Source organism: Furipterus horrens, unplaced genomic scaffold, assembly GCF_987537825.1.
Source record: "Furipterus horrens unplaced genomic scaffold, mFurHor1.1.pri manual_scaffold_17, whole genome shotgun sequence".
NCBI classification, from domain to species: Eukaryota; Metazoa; Chordata; class Mammalia; order Chiroptera; family Furipteridae; genus Furipterus; species Furipterus horrens.
Window position 1 is genome coordinate 76691017 of NW_028327187.1, and position 23669 is coordinate 76714685.

Sequence of the window (23669 nt, forward strand, 5' to 3'; positions counted from 1 at the left end):
CACCTCACACCTGTCAAAATGGCTATTATCAACAAATGAACAAACAACAGGTATTATCAAGGATGTGGAAAATGGGAGACAAACCTGGTTTTAAATCCTAGGTCAGGAAAGTAATGTCAACAAGATGGTGGAATAAAAGTTTTAGCCTTTGTCCTTCACAGAAACACAGGTTTTGAAAACTACCCATGGATGAGAATACCTTTGTGGGAGTACAGAAGTCCATGAAGAGGTTCCAGCACCTTGTTGGATCAAAAAATCTCTATGAAGATTCCAATGGCATTTTTTACAGAAATATTTAAAAATCCTAAAATTCATTTGGAACCTCAAAAAATCCCAACAACTAAAGAAATTCTGAGAAAGAAGAGAAAAGCTAGGGACATCACACTTCTTGATTTTAAATAATATTACAAAGCTATCATAATAAAAACAAATGGTACTGGCATAAAAACAGACCCATAGCTCAGTGGAACAGAATTAAGAGCCTAGAAATAAGCGTGTGTGTGTGTGTGTGTGTGTGTGTGTGTGTGTGTGTGTGTGTGTATATATATATATATATATATATATATATATATATAATATTTTACAAGAGAGCCAAGAAAACTCAATGGAGAGCGTCAGCCTGTGAGCCAAGTGTCGCTGGTTCAATTCCCAGACAGGGCACATGACTAGGTTGCATGTCAGGTCCCCATTTGTGGGCATGAGTGAGAGGCAACCACACAGTGATGCTTCTCTCCCTTTCTCTTTTCCCCTCTCTCTAAAAATAAATAAATAAGTAAACAAATAAATCAACCAATAAATTATTTTTAAAAAAACCTCAATGGAGAAAAGACAGTTTCTTCAATAAGTGGAGCCAGGAAAATTGGATATTCATATGCAGAATAATAAATTAGAATCCTATCTTACACCATTCACAAAAATTAACTCAAAATGAATTAAAGACTTAAATGCAAGACATGACCATAAAACTCCTCCTATAAGAAAACAAAGGGACAACTTTTTCCTTTTTGTACTGACAGCGCTGGCGCCAACATGGTGAACGTTCCTAAAACCCGCCGGACTTTCTGTAAGAAGTGTGGCAAGCGTCAACCCCACAAAATAATACAGTACAAGAAAGGCAAGGATTCTCTGTATGCGCAGGGAAAGTGGCGTTATGACAGGAAGCAGAGTGGCTATGGTGGGCAGACTAAGCCGATTTTCTGAAAAAAGGCTAAAACTACAAAGAAGATTGTTCTGAGGCTTGAATGCATTGACCCCAACTGCAGATCTAAGAGAATGCTTGCTGGCTATTAAGAGATGCAAGCATTTTGAACTGGGAGGAGATAAGAAGAGAAAGGGCGAAGTGATCCAGTTCTAAGCTTCATTTTTGGTTTATGTGACAATAAAATCTTGAAGATATGTTCAAAAAAAAAAAAAGAAAAGAAAAGAAAACAAAGGGAAAAAGCTCCTCGACATTTGTCTTGACAATGTGTGTGTGTGTATCTGAGGACATTTTTTTCATTGCTCTAGAGAGAGGGAAAGAGAGAGGGAAAAAAAACATTGATGTGAGAGAGAAACATCGACTGGTTGCCTCCCCTACACACCCTGACAGGGATTGAACCCTCAACCTTTCAGTTTACAGGATGACGCTCCAACCAACTGAGCCACAGTGGTCAGCACTTGGCACTTTTTTTTTTATATGACACTAAAAGCACAAGGAAAAAAAAATAAAGTTTCTTTATTTAGCATTATGCTAAGTGAACTAAGTCAGACAGAGGAAGACAAATGCTGTATGATCTTACCTATATTCAGAATCGAAAAAAAATAAATTGTAGTTATAAAGAACAGGTTGGTGGTTGCCAGAAGTGGAGGATGGTGATGGGCAAAATAGGTGAAGGTGGTCAAAAGGTATAAACTTCGTTACAAAACAATAAGTAATGGAGATGAAATGTACAGCATGGTGGCTATAGTTAACACTACTGTATGATATATTTGAAAGTTGCTAAGCGAGTGGCTCTTAAAAGTTTTCATCACAAGAAAAAAGCGTAATAACATGTGGTGACGGGTTTTGACTAGACATATTGTGATCATATCACAAGATATACAAATATTGAATCATTATGTTGTACACTTGAAACTAATATAATTTTATATGTCAATTATAGCTAAATAAAAACAACATCATGTACACATATACACAGAAAGTCCTCATTATCCAAAGCAAACTAGTATTTAAAATGCTACCTGAAGGAAATCAACCTAAAAGCGAAATAAAATTTCATTGCAAATTATGGAACAAAGGTTTCTTTGGAACTTCATCTAGAAAAATAAAACAAAAATTATGAAGGTAAGCTTCTTTAATCTCATATTTTAAAATATTTTAGGTTTTAATTGCAGCTAAGCACTAATTTTTAGAATGGACAAAGAGTGAAATAAGAATTGTTTGGGGGATTTGAGGCATTTCTCCAATAAAAGTATCACATGATACACCTCATTTGTGGTTATCCTAGCATAAAAAGGATTATTTTTGCCAAAACATTTGAACAATTCACTCTTTCTTTTAAAGACCTCTTATTAATTTGATATCAAAATACCTATCACTTATCAATCCATGTAGATTTTCTTCATTTCAGTTGGGAACAGATTTAATTCATGTATCAGTGGCTTTGGTGTGTTGAAACAGTTATCCAACACCACTTTCAACTTCATAAAATCTTGAACCTTTTGTAAGATTTATAATTTTAACTTGCCATTATTTGTAATTTTTGTACTGTTAGCATTCAATAGTCAACAAAGGACCAATGAGGTGTTGGAGGGTGTAGATTCTATTGTTTAGCAAGGAAGGATTTTTGAGGAGGACTAATTTTATAAGTGATCAATTTATTGGTGACCCTTTCCATAGGATAATGATTTTTGCTTTCCTATACATCTTCAAATTCTAAGCATTCACAAAAATATTTAAAGTAATTATAACCAAACACATATAACATATATATGTCTATATATGTATATATAAAGTCTTGTGAGATATATACCCTAAATGACAGGATTAATGTTGATTTTTATGTTTTCCTTATTACCTACTTGCATATTCTGATTTTTCTATTACTGATCATGTATTACTTATATAACTACAAAACTTTTAAGATGTTTCAAATGAAAGTAGGTTTTGAGTAATGTTTGAAAACAATGAGGATTATTGTATCTGTCTAGTGGCAGATTTTGTTTGCATCAGTTTTACAAACTGGTGACTGAATTAGGCCCTAGATATAAGTATATCATAGAGTCATTAAGCCCAGAATTACAGGTACCAGTTACCAGGGGCAGTAAATGAACTTGAAACTACATAATGAATGATTTAGGTTATATCTAATAAAAAGCATTCTGACAGTTTGTGTTGTTAACTCTGGTAGGCACTACTGCAAACCGAAAAATATGATACCAGTTTAGGATTAAATCTGATCCTATTCTGAGATTGGGGAATTAAATAAATAGGTTTTATAGCCTCTGTTTTTTTCAGTATTTTCTAAGCTTTTCAGTATCACCTGGGTCCCTTGCTTCGAATACATATCCCCATCTTCCACCCTAAAAAATACAGCTTATACCCCAAGTGATTCTGATGTAGCCCATCCATATACCGGTGTTAAGGAATCAATGTTTTAGTCCAATGGTTCTAGAAAGAAACCACCAAACTCTTGGTGGATAGACATTTAAACTCACTTCTCCATGATCATATAATGAGAAGGTTTCTTAGGGTATGGCCATCCTCAGGCAATATAAATGTATGCAGTTTCTATCTGTAACAATTGCCAGCACCTGCCAACCAAGATAAAGCAAAGGATAACAGTGTTAGTGCTCAGTATCAAGTACCAAACACTAAAATGCAGCAAAAATTTCAAAATAAAAGCAATCACTTAAAGCAACCTTTTTTTTGCAAGATTCCAATACAGTTAGATTATAAAATTTTTTTCTTAGAGACCAGCTAATACAAACAACCTTATAATTTTACAGATGAAAGTCAGAAAGGTTAAGTCATATGAATTGTATTGAAACTAGTGGTGTAACAAAATCCAGGACACAATGATTTACACTTGCATGTTTTTTAATGAATCATTTATGTATATTATTTGAGTTCCTTGAGTGCATATATCTCTAGTACTTAGCATACTTTTCTTCTTGGCACATGATGCCTCAGTAAAACTTTGTTGAACTGAATTTCTCTGTAATTGCAGGTACTCAAATTTAAAGTCATGGTGATAACTTCTAAAAAATTCCTAGAATGTTGGCCTTTCTGATTTGGCAAGCTATAATTGTATGAATAACTCAATAAGTCTGGACAACTGAAACATGTTGCCTTCATGACTGAAAGAAAAAAGAGATTCTTTCTGTGGGGTTTGTTACATAAGCAGTAACCGTTTTCTCTATTACATTCCTGTCCCACTCATCCTTTTAGACACAATTTGTGAAGTCAGCTTGTGCTGGCCCCACAAGAAGCTGCATTATATAAAGGTATATAGGGAATTTTGGAGTCAAAATAGACATTGAATTTGAATTTCAGCTTTGCTTTTAACCTTCTACAGGGTATTTAATCCCTTTAAACCTAAGTTTTGTCACTATTTCTCACCACGTCTTTTGATATATTGGGTTGGCCAAAAAGTCTGTATGGCTTTTACTGTAAAATATAAGACTTTTTTTTTTTCATGTTCACCAATAGCTTTCTTGTTTTGGATATTTTGAGTATGTTGGGTATCTCTCTATTGGCTTCTAGTGGGTAGAGGCCAAGGGTGCTGCTAAACATCTTCCGATGCATAAGACAGCCCCACAGAAAAGAATTATTTGGCCAAAATGTCAATAGTACCAATAAACTTCATAAACCATTTTTGACACGTTCAATTGGTAACAGCATCTTCTCCACATGCTGCACAAATCTTTTTCTTTGTGTTTCAGTTGCATTTTTACCTTTCTTGAGATAATAAAGTATAATATGCTAAAAATGGTGCATATTTTCTTCCATCTTCAATATTAAAGTGGCTACACAAAAATTCAGCAATTCTGTTGTTGGTTTTTTTTTTTAATGCACTCTGATATGACAGCTGTCACAATACAATCTAACAAAATTGTTTTGAATGAAGTTAAAGACAACATAAACACTACTAGAGCCATTGTATGAAACAAAAACAAACGAACTTTTTGGCCAACCCATCTAAAGAGATGTCTTTGGATTGTCCTTACAACTTTAGTTGTTGCTGTAATTTCAGGAGATATACTTCAAGATGATATCATCCAGAATTGGTGGAATGTTAACTGAGACCAAGTATATTAAAAAAACAAAAAAAGTGAGAATACTTGCCTAACTTTAAGCAGGAACTCAATAAATGTGATCTCCAAGAGGGTAGGAGCTGTGTTTTGTGTAGTGTTGTATTAGTATCTTAGACATATCAGGAACTCAATAAATATATGTTCAAGAAATAAAATGGAACATGTTTCCTTTCCTTCCTCTTCTTACTTTGGCATAAGATATCTATCATATCAATATTCATTGTACCATGCATATGTATTTTTCTACTTTACACCCCCAACCAGATTGTGAACACATGGTTTTATTCTTGTTTGTAGTCACCCAATTCAGCAGGCTTCAATAAATGCTTAGTTTGTATGATGCTTCAATCCTTCAATCCTTTCAAATTTCTATATGGCTTTCTGTTACACTTAGGAACTTACTGTCTTCTTACAAAAAAATGTATTTCCATCGCTCGACAAAGTGAATGATCTGCACAGCTATGTGAAAATGTAGTAATCGTCAATGTAGAGTTGAGTGTATCCTAGTGATCCTATGAGCCACAGGATGTGAATGAATTCCAGCCACGTTTTTACAGAGCTTCCAAAAACACTCTACAGTTACTTTCCATAGGGAGTAGGATGAACAAATTAAAAATATATATTCTTTGATTTCCTTTGTATGACATATGGACTGACAACTCTCAAATACTTTAAAACACGACATGAACATCATTACCTTTATATGTTCACTATCTGAAGCTTTGTCCCTTTCCTTACAGGGCACAGATTTGAAATAAACTCGATGGCTGTAGTGGGAATTTTAAAAAGCCTTGAGATGTCTTGGGGAGAGCAAGGGTCCAGGAAGCAGTTGCCTCACGTCTTCAGTTGTCCCAGTTCCACAGCTTTAACTGCAGGGTGATTTAGAGCAACCTGCCTTTGAGCCTTCCTGTATAAGACTGTAGAGGTGAACTCCATCCATGGTTTTACCCCATTATTGTAACCCCAGTCTCCTTTCTTTCACAGAAGTGCTCCACGTGAATCTCGAAATGTGTGGGGAGGGAGATGAAACACTGTACATTGTATTTTTTCGAGGAACAATGAAAGAGACAAAAGAAAACCAAAGCTAACCTAGTCTACATGATTGTTACACCCCCTTGTGCCTCAAAGATTGCAGGTTTTGTCCATTTCCTGCCGTTCTCCCAAACCTGGGTCACGCTTGCACTCAGTGGCCAAGTTCAATATCTAAGGGAAGCCACCCTTGAGTATACAATCCTCTGAAAGGAAGAGAACTACAGGGAGGGCACCCTGTCCCATCCCTGCAGCACACTTACCTGCAGAGCAGCTGCCTGGAGCAGTGATCAGTGGGTATTTCCTTGTATCTGTTCCTTGACCCTATCTTGAGCCCCAATTCAAGCTCTTGCAGTCCTGGGGGCATTTCTGCCAAGGTTCCTGGGCTGTGTACTCAGAAATACTTTACCCCTTGCTAGCATTCATTCACTGCTTCCCAACCATTTTGCTGTGAAATATTGGCTCCCCCAACTCCCGATCCTGGCGTCTTTGTACTAATCATCTACTTTCAAGGAGACGAGATCCAGAAAACAGGAACGGAAACGGAGAACTAGTATGGAAGCAATGTGTGTATGGGTCTGGAACTGTTTGATTTAGTAAATCAACATTGATTGCCCACTGCTCCTTGTTTTCCCTCTTAAGGTGTTTCTGAAATTTATGCAAGAGGGGCTGGGTCAGGAAGCCAAGACCTAGTCAAAAGAGGTTGAGATAATAATTACTTTACACTATTATAGCAATGATTAAATGCAGTAATATATATTTATCTTAGAATACTGTTTGTTACCAAAGGAGTGTTAGCCCTTCTCATTAGCATGCATTCTTTCAACAAACTGTAATTGAGCACCCACTCTGTGCCACCTTGAGGAGATAGAATGGTAAACAAGAGAAATAATATTTCCACTATTGAATAAAATTTAATGGGTCAAACAGACAATAAACAAGTAAACAATGAAAAATTATTTTGATTGCCATACATTTTGTAAAGGAAATAAAACAGGAAAATGTATAGTGATCAGTGGTCATGGAGAGTCCATCAGGCAGTATAAACTGGGATCTGAATGCCAAAAAGACACATGCACAGATCTGAAGGTTCAGCATTCAGTGCTGAGTAAACAGCTGATGTAAAAACTCAAAGGTGAGAAGATATTTGGTGTATCCCAAGGTGGAAATCATGGACTTACATATGATCATGCCTTGGAGATGTATTTCTACCACTGCACATGTGGGGATAATTTATATGGGCATTTGCATTCTCATGAAGGAAGAGTTGGAGAATAGGGAAGATAGAGCTGTGTCCTGGATGTTTTGTAATTATAAAGGTGATTAACGAAAAAGGTCAGTTTGTATGTGGAGAGACAATCCCAGCCCCTTCACCAACAAATAATTGATTAAATGCTGAATGCTTGAGGAGTCAAAATTCTGAACAATTGGAAATGAGCCAAGGTAGGAAAAAACAAACAAACAAATACCAAGTTACAGACCTCTTCCACAGAGATACCAATTCTTTGTGGTTTGCTATTAGAATGTGGATTCTTCACATCAAATTAGAAGTAAGACAACAGACAGGGCATGCCTGGATTTTATGCTTAGAACTTTGAACTGGAAGTGTTTTTTAATATTCCATCAGAATTTTAAAGGAGAATAATTTCAAATCAGTGCTTTCATTCCCTCCATTTCATTGTTTCCATGTCTTAAACCTAATCACTTGCTGATAGCAGCAGCATCTACCTCAAAGTTATTATTATTCCTTACTTTTGAGTCAGTTATTAAGATAAATCAAATTAGCTTTTCTTGTAATTCGAGTTCACCTTTGGTTTAGAAACTTTGAAATTTTAAAAAAATGAGTTGCCTTGTCAATAGTGCACTCCAATCTCCTACACTAAGCCTGAGGCTTGCCCTTGTTCATGTCCTTTTAAAAATGTTCCTGTTCAGTGACGCAGGCCTTTTCTGTTATACTCACTCCATCCATTCTAAGTTGTGCCAGTAAAGAGAAAATATAGTGGGCTCCCAATTTCTCTAGAACTAGAGTTAGTACATAAGAAAGAAAAGTTAAAAAGTCAAATGCTCACAAAATTTGGAATCCCCTTATGAATATTCTGTATGTTTCTTTAAAACTAAGAAAAGATGAAAGCCAGGCAGCCAAGGGAAGTAAAACTTATAACAAAATAAGAGGATCAAAATATGCCAACTTAGTAAATAAAACACTTGAATAATTTTGCTAGATCAGAGCAGATATTTCTATATCTGAATGCTCACTGAGTATTGGAAAAAGTTAATGAAATTGCTCTCCAGATGGGAGTTGATCTCCCAGGTCTTTTCAGCATTATCACGATATCATGTCACTTCATCTAAAAAGTGAAGCATCTACAACAACTCTATCTGCTGAAGATCATTTTGAAAATGGGAGGCCAAATCTGAATAGATACTCCCATAGGGCACATGTATGCACCTCTATAAGGCACACTCTGACAGAAAAATGTTATCCTGGATAAAAATAAATATATATGGAGAGATGGATCATCAGATTTCCTTTGTTAAAGTGCTAACAGGAGCAAGAAATTAGAATCACTTATATGGAAATTTGAAAACTGCCTTTATATATACAACGTTCCTTTGTGTATATAAAGTTAAAAAATGCACTGACATCTGGCAGTTTGTTTGGGAAATGCCTCCTGCAATTAGAGAGAAAAATGGCTTACCAGAATGTGAACATTCTATTACTGATAGCTGCGCACAGACACTGGAGGTTTAAATTAAAACGTGTGTGTGTGTGTGTGCATGTGTGTGTTTTGCCTAACAGCACCATGGCTATGTGTATCCATTAGACTGAGAGATAATAAATCAAAAAAATTTGGATGCTGCAAGTGCTTGGTACATTATGAGTAGCATTGTTCTATTGCAGATGTAAAGAAATGGTATGTTTTGATATGATGGGAAATTTTATTGCTATGTGGAATAGACAGCTCAGAAGTAATACATAACTGCTTTGCCAAAGCTGGTGTTGGAACTACTGATGGCTTAAATGAACAGAATAGAATATGTCATTACTCTGAAATGAGCTGCAAAGGAAAACAAACTGTCCAAAAATTAAATGTCAATGATTTTATAGATATTGATAATGTGTTAGCTCCCTCTGGTGATTGTAAATTTCAAAGGAGAACAGGCATTCCTTTTTTCCATTTTATTGTTGTTCAGTTACAGCTGTCCCAATGTTTGCCCATTGCTCTCCCCTACCCTGCCCAACCCCACTTCCACAGTCAGCCCCACCCTGTAGTTCATGCCCATGGGTCCTTTACACTTGTTCCTTCCCCTTCTTTCCCTTCTTCTCTCCCACCCCTCCAGTCACTGTCAGTTTGTTCCTTATTTCTGTGTCACTGGTTCTATTTTGCTCATTTGTTTCTTTAGTTCATTAAGCTCCACTTATAAGTGAGATCATATAGTATTTGTCTTTCACTGACTGGCTTATTGCACTTAGCATAATACTCTCCAGTTCCATCCATGCTGTCACAAAGGTTAGAAATTCCTTCTTTCTTTCTACTGCGTAGTATTCCATTGTACACATGTACCACAGTTTTTTTATTCACTCATTTACTGATGGGCACTTAGGCTGTTTCCAGCACTTGGCTATTGTAAATAATGCTGCTATAAACATTGGGGTGCATAGGTTCTTTTGAATTGGTGTTTCAGGATTCTTAGGGTACAATACCAGGGGTGGGATCATTGTATCAAAAAGCAGTTCCATTTTTAGTTTTTTGAGGAAATTCCATAGTGTTTTATACAGTGGCTGAACCAGCATACATTCTCACCAACAGTGCACTAAGGTTTCCTTTTCTCCACATCCTCACCAGCAATTGTCTGTTGATTTGTTAATGATGGCCATTCTGATCAGTGTGAGGTGGTATCTCATTGTGGTTTTAATTTGCATCTCTCTGATGGCTAGTGATGTTGAGGTAGGTTGGTTTTAAGCATTAAAAAGAGGAAGAAAGTTGTCCAAGTCCAAATATCCAGGACAAAGAAGCATAAGCAGCACTGGTGGTCAATGATAAACTGCAATAAAGTCAATGACTTTGATTCTAAAGTAGCAGTCACTAGATTTGTTTGTGAATTATAAAATAATACATAAAGATCTAATCATGGTAAGCAGAATGTAAAACCAAAGTATTCCAGATATTACCAGAGTTCTGGATAATATATGTATCTTATTTTAGCTGAACAGACATTTCTGGAGCATCTAGTACATGTGAGCTAGTTTGTAATCCAGGTTCCATCTCTTCTTAGCTTTGCAATTTTTGTTAGCATAGACAGACATGGCTCGCCTCTTCGCACAACCACATCGGAATCACAACTAAAATGTAGAACAACCATCACTCAAAACCATCATAAATTGAGTTGAACGGAAGTCTGACAACCATGGAATTAAAGAAACCACATCCATCCAGACTGGTAGGAGGAGCACAGGTGAAAAATAGGCTGGTTTCACCACCCACACATGGTGAATAAAAATTTGGGAGGGGATATATCTGGAGCGAGGAGTTCCAGCCCCACACCAGGCCACCCTGCCCGAGATTTCAGTGCCAGGAAGGTAAGTCCCTATAACTTCTGACTGCAAAAATCATCAGGGATTGAGTTGGTGGGAGAAATTTCTGGAGTCCCAAGCAGTTCCTCTTAAAGAACCCACACATGGATTCACCTACTCGGACTCACTCCCTCTGAGCTCCAGGACCAGGGTAGCAGCTTGAAAGGCACCAGTGGTATACTGGGAGGAACTGGGGTTTGGGGCATCAAGGTGAGCAGAGGCCATTGTCCCTTTTCTAAACCCTCTTCCCAATGAGCTGGCAAGCTGGTACCATATCTAAGACTCTTATCAACATGGATAACACTGTTTGATCCACCTTGGAGATCCCCAGAGACTCCACCCCACACAACTTACAGGCCCACCCAAGCTGCTTTTCCATATAAATGACTCCTCTTGGCTCATGCTTCACAAATTCCTAAATCCTCTCAAACAAGCAACAGTTGGCCTCAGTGAGCCACAGGTCCAGCACTAGCAGAATCCAGCCTAGATACACAGCTCGACTTTGCTGGAGAATCTCCAAACCCAGCACAAGTAGCAGCCATCTCAGATTGCTTTATAGCTCAGGCAGGGTGGTCCTGGGCAAAACACAGGTAGAGGCTGAACTTGGCCGGCACCACCCAGGAAATACCAGGGCCAGCACACCCAGTGGACAGTTACAGACCACATTGGATCATCACGCCCCCTGACCATGCATAGCTGACTCTTCACAGGGGACAGAGATTGGTGGTAAGTGGTCATAACCAGTCCTTGCAGATGACTGGCTTGAGTAAATCCCTCCAATTGATCTGCCAACAGCAACTAAAGCTCAACTGCAAGAGGAAGGTGTACTCAGCCCACCTTGAATACCCAGCTTGGGTGATAGGAGAGGCTGTGCCACTGTACCCTACAGGACACCTACTACATTAGGTCACACTACAAAGACACGGAGTCAAAGCAACTGATCTAATACATGGAAACAAACACAGGGAGGCTGCCAAAACAAGGAGACAAAGAAACATGGCTCAAACAAAAGAACAGATCAAAACTCCAGAAAATGAACTAAACAAATGGAGATAAGCAATTTATCAGTTGCAGAGATCAAAACACTGGTTATAAGGATGCTCAAGGAACTTAGTGAGGACCTTAGCAGCATAAAATATATCCAGTCAGAAACGAAGGATACACTAATTGAAATAAAGAACAATTTACAAATCTAAAGGCTTAGCGAGGAAAACAAGACGATGGAAGCGTAAGTGGCAGCTACACTAACCTCCTCCCAGAACTAGTCTGGATTTACAACTTAATTTTGGAGAAATCATCTGTAATAACCAACCGAACACTAGCTGGAGAGAAGTCTTATAACCACGGAGAGACAGAAAAGGCCGCTTACATCACAACGTGACCGGTAGGGAGTGCGGAGACACTGAAGGGCTTGCTGGGCTCGCACGGGTGGCAGCTGAAGGGACTGAGAAACAGCTCAGCAGCCGGGGATTCCCCCTGAGAAGGGCAGGGTCTAAACCCCCAGCTGGGCTTCCCAGCCTACAGCAACAGAGTGGAAAGTAAAATAGTATCCAGCTCTGAAAAGCGAAAAGCCACAGGGTTTCTTGCTAGCCGGAGAGAAACAGCTGGAAAAAAAGAGCTCTTAAGCAGATCACATATTTTGGCCCCCACCGTGAGAAACACTCACAATAAAAACTGGGACACTGGACTTGAACAGTAAAGCGAGGCCTTTATTCACGAGTCTGCAGAGCCGGGCGCACCCTCACAGCCAGGAGAATGTGTGCGCCAAGTAGACAAAGAAACCTGGTTTTATAGTCTTAGTTTCCCCAACCTGAAATTGCCCTGAAAGTGATTATCTTCCCTGCCCTAAAATTGCCACCCTAAAGTGATTAGCTTCCCCACCCTGAAATTTCCACCCTAAAGTGATTAGCTTCCTCGCCTTAAAGTGAGAGCGATTAGCTTCCCTGCCCTAATGCAATTAGCTCCCCCTCCCCTCTCCTTCTTCCCCGTTTCTCCATTACTGGTTACTCCGGAGTTACAATCTAACACGGTTATCTAAATGCCCCTTCTGTGGTTTGTAGATATGCCAGTGCTGTCAGCTCCCTTCTCAGATATCCTCCAATTACATTTGCCCTTTGTTACTAATGACTTTCTCCTGGTTTTGGAGTCACTATGTCCTTGTTTCTTACCCCACTTACCCTGGGCTCGAGCAGAGGGAAGGCAGAGAGGACTAGAGACGCTCAGGGAGAGTTTGGTGTGGTGGCTTTGAGGGGAGAACTGGGGAAGCAGCCAACCAGGTCCCAGTGCTGACTCATCCCCAGTACAGCAGGCAGACCATTCCCCCTGCTCCAAGTGGCGTCAGCCTGAGGGGAAGCAAAAGCCCTACCTACAGGAATTAAGCTGCCACACCCACGGTCCTTAAGCCTGATGGCTAATCACAGATTGAATAGATTAACAACTAAGGAAGCCAGACAAAGGCAGTAGATCCCTGGAAGTCTCCTGCAGGCTGCCTAGGTCCAGACTGGTACAGGATCTGACGCCACCAGAGGCAGATCCAGGAAGTGCAGATCATTCTAAGAAGCACCAGCAAACAATAGGAGTCACAAAAATAGGGAAATGGAGAAACAACCCCCCCATTGAAATGAAAGGTAGAATCCCCAGAAAGAGTGCTAAATGAAATAGAGGGGAGCAAATGATCAGATATGGAATTCAAAACATGGATTATGGAGAAGCTCAGTGAACTCAGCGGAAACTACAAGGAACTCCAGAAAAACTACAAGGAACTTACTGAGAATTACATCAGCATGAAAAAGGACATAGAAGCTATCAATAAGAGACAGGAGGAAATGAAGAATATGATCTCTGAATTGAAGAACACAGTAGAAGGAATTAAAATCAGGCTAGAGGAAGCAGAAGATCAGATCAGTGAGCTGGAAGACAATGTAGACAAAAACTCCCAGACAGTGCAACAAAATAAAAAAAGACTGAACAGGACTGAAGAGGCTTTAAGACAGATGCAGGGCAACATGAAACATAATAATATCCATATTGTTACAGAAACAGGGGGGTCCAAAAATCCCCGGAATTTGTGGCTAGGGGATGGGGAGAAGGAAGCAACTTTCAGAATGCCTCCACACGCCTGAGGCTGATGGCCGGTGTCTTTCATTATGTAAATTGCTTTAATGCATCCAAAGCCTCAGGTGGATGGGAGGAGTCTTGAACCAGGTGATGGTATGGAAAGCACACAGAGCCTACGTGGGGTTCTGCCAATGGTCAGAACTATTGGCAACACCCACTGCGTCAGAGGACGCAGTCAGGATTACATAGGCAGCTGCGAACACTTTAGGGGGGGGCATGCTCTGGGGCTGTCTCCCTCGCTGGTGAGTGTTCGCAGAGGTGCTCTGGAGAAGGAGAGGAGATCTATGCGGTTTACAGAAAGAAGACAGTTCGCAAGGAGGCTGAGAATCCAGGTGGTCCTGCATTCAGAGCTGGAGGACACCACAGCACAGAAAGGACCTCGCCAATCAGGTTGAGTGATTGGCAGCTGCTGGTAAAGCTGAACTGTGCCTAAGAAGTAGGGAAACGGTGTTTCTGACCTCCCTAAAACTGGCTAGGTTTGGTAGAGGGGAGGCAAGAATATGTGTAACTGTTAAATAAACAATTTTTCTTTTCACTCAAATATAATGTTCAGAGTTGTAATTTTGGCGGCAGGCAATCGGACCCCTAAATAAAGAGCCCGTGGGTTTGTTTTCAATTGTAGCAGCCCACGGGCTCTGTAACAGTATCATAGGAATTTCAGAAGGAGAAGAAGAACAAGGGATAGAAAACCTCTTTGAAAAACTAATGACAGAAAACTTCCCTAACATGAGAAGAGAAAGAGTCACGCAAGTCCAGGAAGCACAGAGGGTCCCAATGAAGATGAACCCCAACAGGCCCACCTCAAGACACATCATAATTAAAATGGCAACATTCAAAGACAAAGAGAGGATCCTAAAAGCAGCAAGAGAGAAACAACTAATAACATACAAGGGAGCTCCAATAAGGCTATCATCAGATTTCTCAGCAGAAACACTATAAGCCAGAAGGGAATGGCAAAAAATATTCCAAGCAATGAAAAACAAAGGCCTATAACCAAGAATACTCTACCCAGCAAGACTTTCATTCAACATGGAAGGTGAAATAAGGAGTTTCCAAGACAAAAGAAGGCTAAAAGAATACATCTGCACCAAACCAGCATTGCAAGAGATGCTAAAGGGTCTGCTTTAAGAAGCTGAAGAAACAGAGACAGGCAGAGAGGAACACGAGTACAAAGGGGGAAAATGACAATGAATAAGTACTGAAAGAAAGAGGGAACTTCTACCATTTGCAAAAACATGGATGGAACTAGAGAGAATTATGCTTAGCAAAATAAGCCAGGCAATGAAAGAAAAATACCTTATGCTATCACCTATTACAGAAAACTAATGAGCAACAACAAAAGAGCAAAATTGAACCAGAAGTATGTAAACAAGGAATAAACTAACAATAACAAAGGGAGAGATGGGAGGGAGAGAAGAGGGTAAGAAGGGGAAGGGTCTGGTCAAAGAACATGTATAAATGACCCATCGACATGGACAAATGGGTGGGGACTGAATGTGGGAGAAGGGGGGGCAGGATGCAGGGAAGCAAGAGGGGTGGAAAGTGGGAAAACTGTAATGGAAAACCAAAAAAATTTTAGTGGGGGAAAAATGAAAATATAAAGAATGGAAATGCAAGTTCAGTGAATATTAGAAGGACAAGGATTTTCCTTCACACTGTATATTTTTCTCCCTATCTGATCCCTCCAGAGTTTGGCATTCTAAAGAAGTAAGTAATGACATAAGTTTCTTTGCATAAAACTAATAAGACCAGTTGTTAATAACGATTTTTTGACTAAGACTTTGACTGGAATGTCATGCCTAAAGGAGACATGCTTGGGCTCTGGTTGTTACCAAAAAGCCCTGAGGAAGTGGGATTGACTTTCAAAGGTAATAAGAGCCCATGAGATAAAAGGCCTGGTACCTTGGTTGGATGCGCGGTCCATGGCAATCTTTCCAGGGAAGGAATGAAGGTTGTTTTCTTGAAAGATGGCCAGAAGGGACCTTAAGGCACAATGGAAAACCTGAAGGAGTTGGAAAAGACAGGTGTTTACAGGCAAGGCTGAATGCCAGGTATGTGGTTCTGCTTCTGTGCCCTGAAGTGCAGACTGAAGGTCACTCTAAATGTTCTTAGCGTAAGTTCCAGCAAAGCAGAACTAAAGATCATAAGTGATCATTTGCTGCTCTTGTTGTGTTTATGCAAATGAACAGGATAAATTAAAAATGAACTTAATGCAGTCCCTTTAATGACAAGGAGGGTAATCTTAGGGAGAAAAATCGTGATTCAAGGAAAATCACAATGCTCAGTGGTAGACTATAAAGTAGGGCAGCTAACAGTCTTTAAAGATTCTTTTCATTTAAAATTTGTTTTCATTTGAAAGTTAAACTATGTCTGTGGCATTATCAAAGATGTTTAATTTACAGGCGAGAAGAATGTCAAATGCCTTGCAACTGGATGTCTTTCCAATAAGACAGTCTACAGATTTAGAGACTTCTATGTGGGTTATGTTACATAAATTAACATGTGCTTTCTGTTTTCAAAGGGCATAAGCCTATGATCTCATTACCTGAGTGATTGTTTGTACATATAGGCCTCACTTAATCCTGTCTGCATCGCTGCCTCCTGAGACTCAATGGTTTGGTTGAACTAAGTGACTGGGTTGGTGAAGAATGGGGTGGTCTGTGGGCTTCACTTTAAAACTGGTTTCTCTTTTTTTGTCCCAATGGCTTGGACAGAAAGAGCTCAGAGGTCTGAGAGGGGGTAAACCTAAAATATTTCCCTCAACTCAAACTAAGTATAATGGGCAAAAGGGTTTTGGACAGGTGAGATGTACCTGGCACACCTTCCTCCAAAGAAGCCCTTCTTTTCCCTAATGTGGGACATTGAAAAATTAATACCTGTCTTTTGTCATCTAGTGGTTATAGATTGAATGATGTCTTTTAACCCTGTTGCCACCAAAATACAACAAGGATGCCATCCTGTTAAATCAAGCATGCCGTTGTCTGGAGACAGCCAACTGACCTGGAGTCTGCACGATCCTTCCCCATGTGGGAAGGCCACCCTCCCCTCCACACCCCCACTCTTATTAGGGATTTCTGGACCCAAGTGTAGGTAGGAAACCGACCATGTCCAGCTTGAAGCAGCTAGAAGATCTCGAGACCTTCGCCCATTGTCCTTTATAAGATTATAAAGGGTCTTAAGTCTGAGAGGGAGAGATTGTTATTTTTCATTGTTAAATTAATTAATTTAATTGTTTTTTTAAAAAAAGATGAAGAATATGTGAAAGGGTGAGGCAGGAGAGCTTGTATGTACAACCCATGGGCATGGACTTGGTGGGGGATTGTTGGGGGAGTGGGGGTGCTGGGCAGAGGGGAGCAAAGGAAAAACATTGGAACTATTGTAACAATATAATCAATAAAATATACATAAAAATAAAAAGAACAATTTACAGGGAATCAACCAATAGTAGAGTGGATGAAGTTGAGTATCAATTCAATGATTTGGAACATAAGGAAGAAAAAAATCATAACAAGAAGAAAAAGAATCTGAAAAAGTGTAGATAGTATTAGCAGTCTCTGGGATAACTTCAAGGGGTCCAACATTTGCTCGTAGGGGCATCAGAAGGAGAAGAGAAAGAGCAAGATATTGGAAATCCACTTGAAAAAAATAATGAAAGAAAATTCCCCTAATTTGGTGAAGGAAATAAACATGCAAGTCCAGGAAGCACTGAGTGTCCCAAACCTGATGGATACAAAGAGGCCCACTCCAAGACACATCAAAATTAATAAAATGCCGAAGGTTAAAGATAAAGAGAGAATCTTAAAAGCAGCAAGAGAAAGGAAGTTAGTTACCTACAAGGGAGTTCCCATAAGACTGTCAACTGAGTTCTCAAACAAAAATTTGCAAACTAGGAGGGATTGGCAAGAAATGTTCAAAGTCATGAAAAGCAGGGAACTACAGCCTAGATTGCTCTACCTAGCAAAGACATCATTTAGAATCGAAGATCAAAAAAAGAGCTTCCCAGGCAAAAAAATCTAAGGTAATTAATCATCACCAAACTATTATATGAAATGTTGAAGGGACTTATTTAAGAAAAAGATCAAAACTATGAACAATAAATTGGCAATAAATACATATCTATCAACAATTGAATCTAAAAAACAAACTAAGTGAACAAGAACAGAGACAGTATCATGGATATGGAGATTCTTTTGATGGTTGCCAGATGAGAGGAGAGTGTGCGGGAAAAGGCCAAGAGGTTGAGGGGATTAAGAAGTACAGAATAGCTATGGGGATGTAAAATACAGTATAGGAAATGGAGTAGCCAAAGAATTTATGTGCATGACCTATGGATATGAATAATGGTGTGGGGATTGCCTGAGGAGTGTGGGGTGCTGGGTAGAGGGCAGCAAAGGGGGCAAATCAGGACAATTGTAATAGCAGAACCAATAAAATAACACTTTACAAAAGACCAGAAAATTTCTCATGTGTATTATTAGGAGACTGGGTTAAGTTATCTAAACCATAAATTCTGTAATTCTAGGCTTGGTAGCTGCAGGAACTAAAATGGAAATGGGAACATTTACACCATAAACTCAAACTATCTAAAATCATGGATTACGAAGCATTTCCATTCTTTAGTAACTTGATGACATGTTAACAGAACTCCTAAATTTAGAAATTATAAAATTATAAAGCTACCTATTTAAATAATTCCACATATACTTTATTGTACATATCCAAAAGCATTTTTCCTTGGAAACCAACCAACATATCTTGAAAGCTATAGACATTAATTTACTGCCAGAATAGACTATGTATTGGCATGCTAAAAGAGCCTGAATCATTTAAAAAACCCACACATCACATCATATCACTCCTTTGCTGGAGCCTCTCTAATTATTTCCCATTGTACTTAGAGTAAAATCTAAACTCCTCATCTAGCTTACACAGCCTTGCAAGACCCTCTGGACACAAGAAGGTAAGAGGGAACAGAACTCCAAGCACAGAGAGCTTGGATAGATGGACAGGAGCTTGACATATTTGAGGAGCAGAAAGAAGGCAAGTGTTACCTCCTCTCCTTCAGTTCTCCCTCACTTCCCCTACCATCAGTCACCCTGGCATTATTTCTTTTCCCCTTTATCTTCCTATGGCTAATTCCTCCTTGACATTCAAGTTTCAGCTTAAATGTTACCACCTCAGAGAGACCTTCTCTGATTTCCCAATGTAAAAGCTTATACTAGATATATACATTTTAGAGCTCAGATGATATTACTTTAGAAGAAAATATGGAGTAATTTAGGCTCCAAAACTTATTCTCTTTCTAAGATACTATGCTGTCTCTCAAAGAATAGATATGGAATAAAAATAATATTAATATGTAAAGGAAACCTTTGCGGATAATGGATAAAGTTGAGAAAAGAAGCATATACTTCGCTAGAAAATGAAGAGGTGATATTTGAGATAGGTCTTGAAGAATAAATAAGATTTAGACAGGGGAGGCAGCATGTGCAAAGGCACTGAGGCATGGAAGAATATGGTATTGAAGTGCTAGCTCCATGCAGGCAAACCATTGTCTTTCTGTTTTACTGCTATATCTCCAGTATCCAGAACAGGCCTGGCTCATGATAGGCATGCAGTACACATTTGTTAAGGGGACGGATGGATCAATGGATGGATGGATGAATATCACCATATAGGAGCAAGCTTTAACACAGATGTGTTGGTTAGAGAAGCAGAATATAAAGCTGGAAAGATAAGAGAGAGATCAGTTTATGGAGGCCTTGAATCTTAGACTTTATCCCCTAAGTAATGGGGAGGCAATTAAAGTTTTAAGTAGGAGTTTTAAGTGATCAGATTTTGTTTTAGATGCAATCTCAAGTGAGAAGGGAGGGTGGTGAAGAACATATAATAGATACAAAGACATTAATTCTGATTTCTAATGCTCAGAGCATTTTAGTCATGATTCTCTGAATGTATTCCAGTTTCTTTATAGCCCATTCAGAGCTGATAACAGTAATTAAGGTATAGTATATTCTGCACATGTTAGAGTAGAATCATGTATATAGTGCCTCATGACCAGTACTATCAATATGTTCTGTCATACTTGGAAAAATACCAAAGAATAGAGTGGGGGTAATTTGCACAAAATATCTCACCATTTCTTGTTTTTTCCTTTTATTTCTCTCTAAATATAAACTAAATAAAAGTATATGCTAGCTATCAATATTAAGACCTTATGAAGGAGAATTAATGACAAACACAATGCTTGTTCAATAAATACTTATCCTTGAATGCTTACTCTCTGCCTGGTATGACTGCTTATTAATCATTGCAATAATCCTTAAATACAGATACTATCATTATCCTAATTTTAAAGTTGAGAAAACTGAAGCTTGAAAGTGAAATATTTAGGAGATAGAACTAATGACTTGGTGATTGTTTGGATGTGAGCATCGAGGGGTAAATGCATTCAAAATGATATCAAGTTTTCTAGTGTGGGCAACTGATTGCATGGTTGTGCCAGTCACTGAAACAGGATTAGAAGAAGAGGAGCAGGTTATGGGAGACAGGTGAGTAAAAATGCACTAGGCTAACTAAACACTACATTAAATTGTAGGTACCCAAAAGAGATGCCCAGCTGTCATTAGATATTTCACTCTCAGTTACAGGAGTCCTCTCTGGGCTTCCTATATGTGGTAATAATCAGCATACTGATGAGAACTGAAGCAATGGTAATGGTTAAGACCACCCGACAAAAGTGTGAAGAGTAAGAAAAGAAGAGAGTCTAGGGCAGAGTCCTATGGAACATGAACATTTCAAAGGAAAATGAGGAGCTGCCACAGAAGTGGGAGAGGAACCAGGAGAATGCAACATCTTAGAAAGTGCTAAGAGACTAAAGAGTGCTATCAAGTAAAAGTTTGTGCTTGCCACCCAGATTTATATGTTTGAGCCCTGATCCTCAAGTAATGGTATTTTGAGGTGGGATCCGTGGGAGGTAATTAGGTGATGAGGATGGAGCCCTCATGAATGGTATTAGTGCCCTTATAAAAGATGTGAAAGAGGTCCTGGCTGGTGTGGTTCTGTAGATTGAATGCTGGCCTGCAAACCAAAGGGTCGCCGGTTCGATTTCCAGTTAGGTCACATGCCTGGGTTGCAGGGCAGGTCCCCAGTTGGAGGTGCAAGAGAGGCAGCCACACATTGATATTTCTCTCCCTCTCTTTCTCCCTCCCTTCCCCTCACTCTACAAATAAATAAATAAAATCTTTTTTAAAAAGATGTGAAAGAGATGATGTCTCTGCCATGTGAGGATACAGAAAGAATGCAGCAGCCTGCAAGCCAAGAAGCAGGTCCTCAACAGAACTTTACCATACCAGCACCCTGATCTGAAACTGCCCAGCCTCCAGAGCTGTGAGAAGTAAATTTCTATTGTTTAAGCCATCCAATCTATGGTATTTTGTTAAAGTAGCTGGAACTAAGAAGATTTCAAGAAGGGAGGGAATAATCAATGTAAAATCCTGAAGAACTGAAGTATGATAATGCTTGCAAAGTGTCTCTTTGTTTCAGGTACACTGTTGAGAATTTTGACTGGAAAGAAGAGGTGGAAGAAACACCACAAGCTTAAGTCTGGATGTGGTGAGGGGTTTGGGAGGTGTGGGGCTGACAAAGATGATTTTAGAATATGTTAGATGAGAGAAACTTTGGCAATCTTTAAGTTCTGATAATAAAAAGCGAAATTAGCAGGGAGCCATTGATAAATCAGGAGACAGGAGGGTTCATCAGTGGAGCTGGACTCAGAGTTGGCAAAAGGGAATGGGGTTGTAAAGCAGATGGGGGAGGCTCAGATCAAAGAAGAGTGGTAGTAGTATTTGCTAATAGTTGTTGTTGCAAAAGATTGGGGGAAAAGATTTATGGGGAGTCTAAGGAGGTTAGAAAATTTCGTGGCGAAAGCAGAGGGAGTTCCTGCCAAGATGAATTCTCTTTTGTATGTAAAGTAACAGGCGATATTATCTGCTGAGACTAAGAAGGGGGATGGTGGGACAAGATCGGGTCGTCATTTATCCCGCCAACTCAATGATGGTAGAGTCTTTGTGGCCCTGCATCTTCTTGTTTTCCCGGAGGAATAGCGCTTGATGTTGTTTACAAGAGTTGTTGACTGAATGTGTAAACAGACTAGGCTATACGCCAGTCGGAACTACCACTCCCGTAATGCAGTGCGGGTCCTGGAAAGTGTGGTGGCTGGGAACACACAGGCCCCGCCCCTCCTGCCGCACCCATTGGAGGAGTGCTCGCATTCCCAGGAGGCCGCGCGCGGGCGGGGCTTATACCCGGAAGCTGGCTGTGTCCGGTCCCAGCTTTTCCTGGGAGTGGGCAGTCAGCGACCCCAGCTGACCTACGCCCCTCCGTCCCGAGCCCGCGCGCTCTCAGAGAGTGCCCAGACAGGTAAATGGAGCGGGGCGCGCTCGGCGGAAGGCGGGGAAACGGTGGCGGAGGGAGGGCAGAGGTATCGACCTGAACATGCTGGGGTAGAACGAGAAGGCAGTGCGAGGATGACTTGGGCTTTCTCTGTTGTCGACAGTTCTGATTGTCCGACAGGTCCACTTTTGGCCAAGTGAGATTTATGCCGCTGAAAAGGCCTGGAGTTAAAGAGTGCCAGAATGCGTCACTTAAAAAAAAATGATAACTCCTTCAGGTGGCATTCTGCAAGACCTTTCTGTGGTGTTTGAATCTCTTGACATCTCTTGAGTCTTCTGAAAACTCTTCTCTACTTGTTTTAATGACGTCACTTTCTGCTTCACCTCCTTCTGAGCTCCTACGTGGGTTTCTAGTCCTCTGCGTGCCCTTCCTCCATCGCTCAGTGTTGACATTCTTCTTCAGTTCGGATAGAAACTCTATTTCCACCCAGACCTGTTTTCTCAATGTCAGATATGTGTGATGTTATTATTATTGGTAAAAAATGTAAATTCTGACCATGTAATACATTCTTTGATACATGCTTTACATCTCCGTCTCCCGTAACACCTACAATCAGTCATCAAATCCTTCTCTATTATTAATTGTCCTCACCTAGCTGTACCTCCATTGTCCCGTCCTTGATCCTAGAAGATACTATCATGTCTGGCACATTCTCTCCCTTTGAATAACTGTGTCTGAAGGACTTACTGAACAGCTAATATGTGCTGTACAACTCTTCTAACTGCAAGGGATGTAGTTGGAAACAAGACACAGGAAATCACTGCTCTCAGTAGCTTACATGTTTGTGTGTGGTAACAAAGAGGAATGATCAAGATCACGTTATATGGGGTAGTGGTAGTTAATATAAAAGAAAACAAATGGCTGACTCGACAGGGTAGGTTATTCTGAGAAAAGTCAGAGGCATTGGGTTGGGTCTAAGAGGACTACCCATAGAGAATATTTGCAATACCAGCAAGAACAGTCTTGCACTGTGAACAGACTTAAGGCTTTTCATAAATACTTCTTCTTTTCCTCTGTCATATCAATGTTTGTTCTTTATTCTTCTGTCTCCTCCAGGGTTATTACATCAGAATTGGCAGTTTATCTATCGTTGGCTTATTTCCTCCTTAGACCCAGAGAGAAGAGTTGGGGATTGGATTATTCTCAGATCAGCTGCTTTATCTTACTTAAGGAGATAGTTGGTGCTCAAAATATTCTT

General features: G+C 39.7%; 1 protein-coding gene and 1 pseudogene across 1 annotated transcript in view; both read left to right on the plus strand.

Moving 5' to 3' along the window:
• The first annotated feature begins 1029 nt into the window (after nt 1-1029).
• LOC149991307 (large ribosomal subunit protein eL42-like) lies at nt 1030-1367 on the plus strand (annotated as a pseudogene).
• A 20937-nt stretch (nt 1368-22304) lies between these two features.
• VAMP7 (vesicle associated membrane protein 7) overlaps nt 22305-23669 on the plus strand; it is a 47557-nt gene continuing 46192 nt past the window's right edge. The window contains exon 1 of the mRNA XM_090265016.1: nt 22305-22438. The gene's annotated coding sequence lies outside the window, so the exon portion shown is untranslated. The remainder of the gene's footprint in view (nt 22439-23669) is intronic.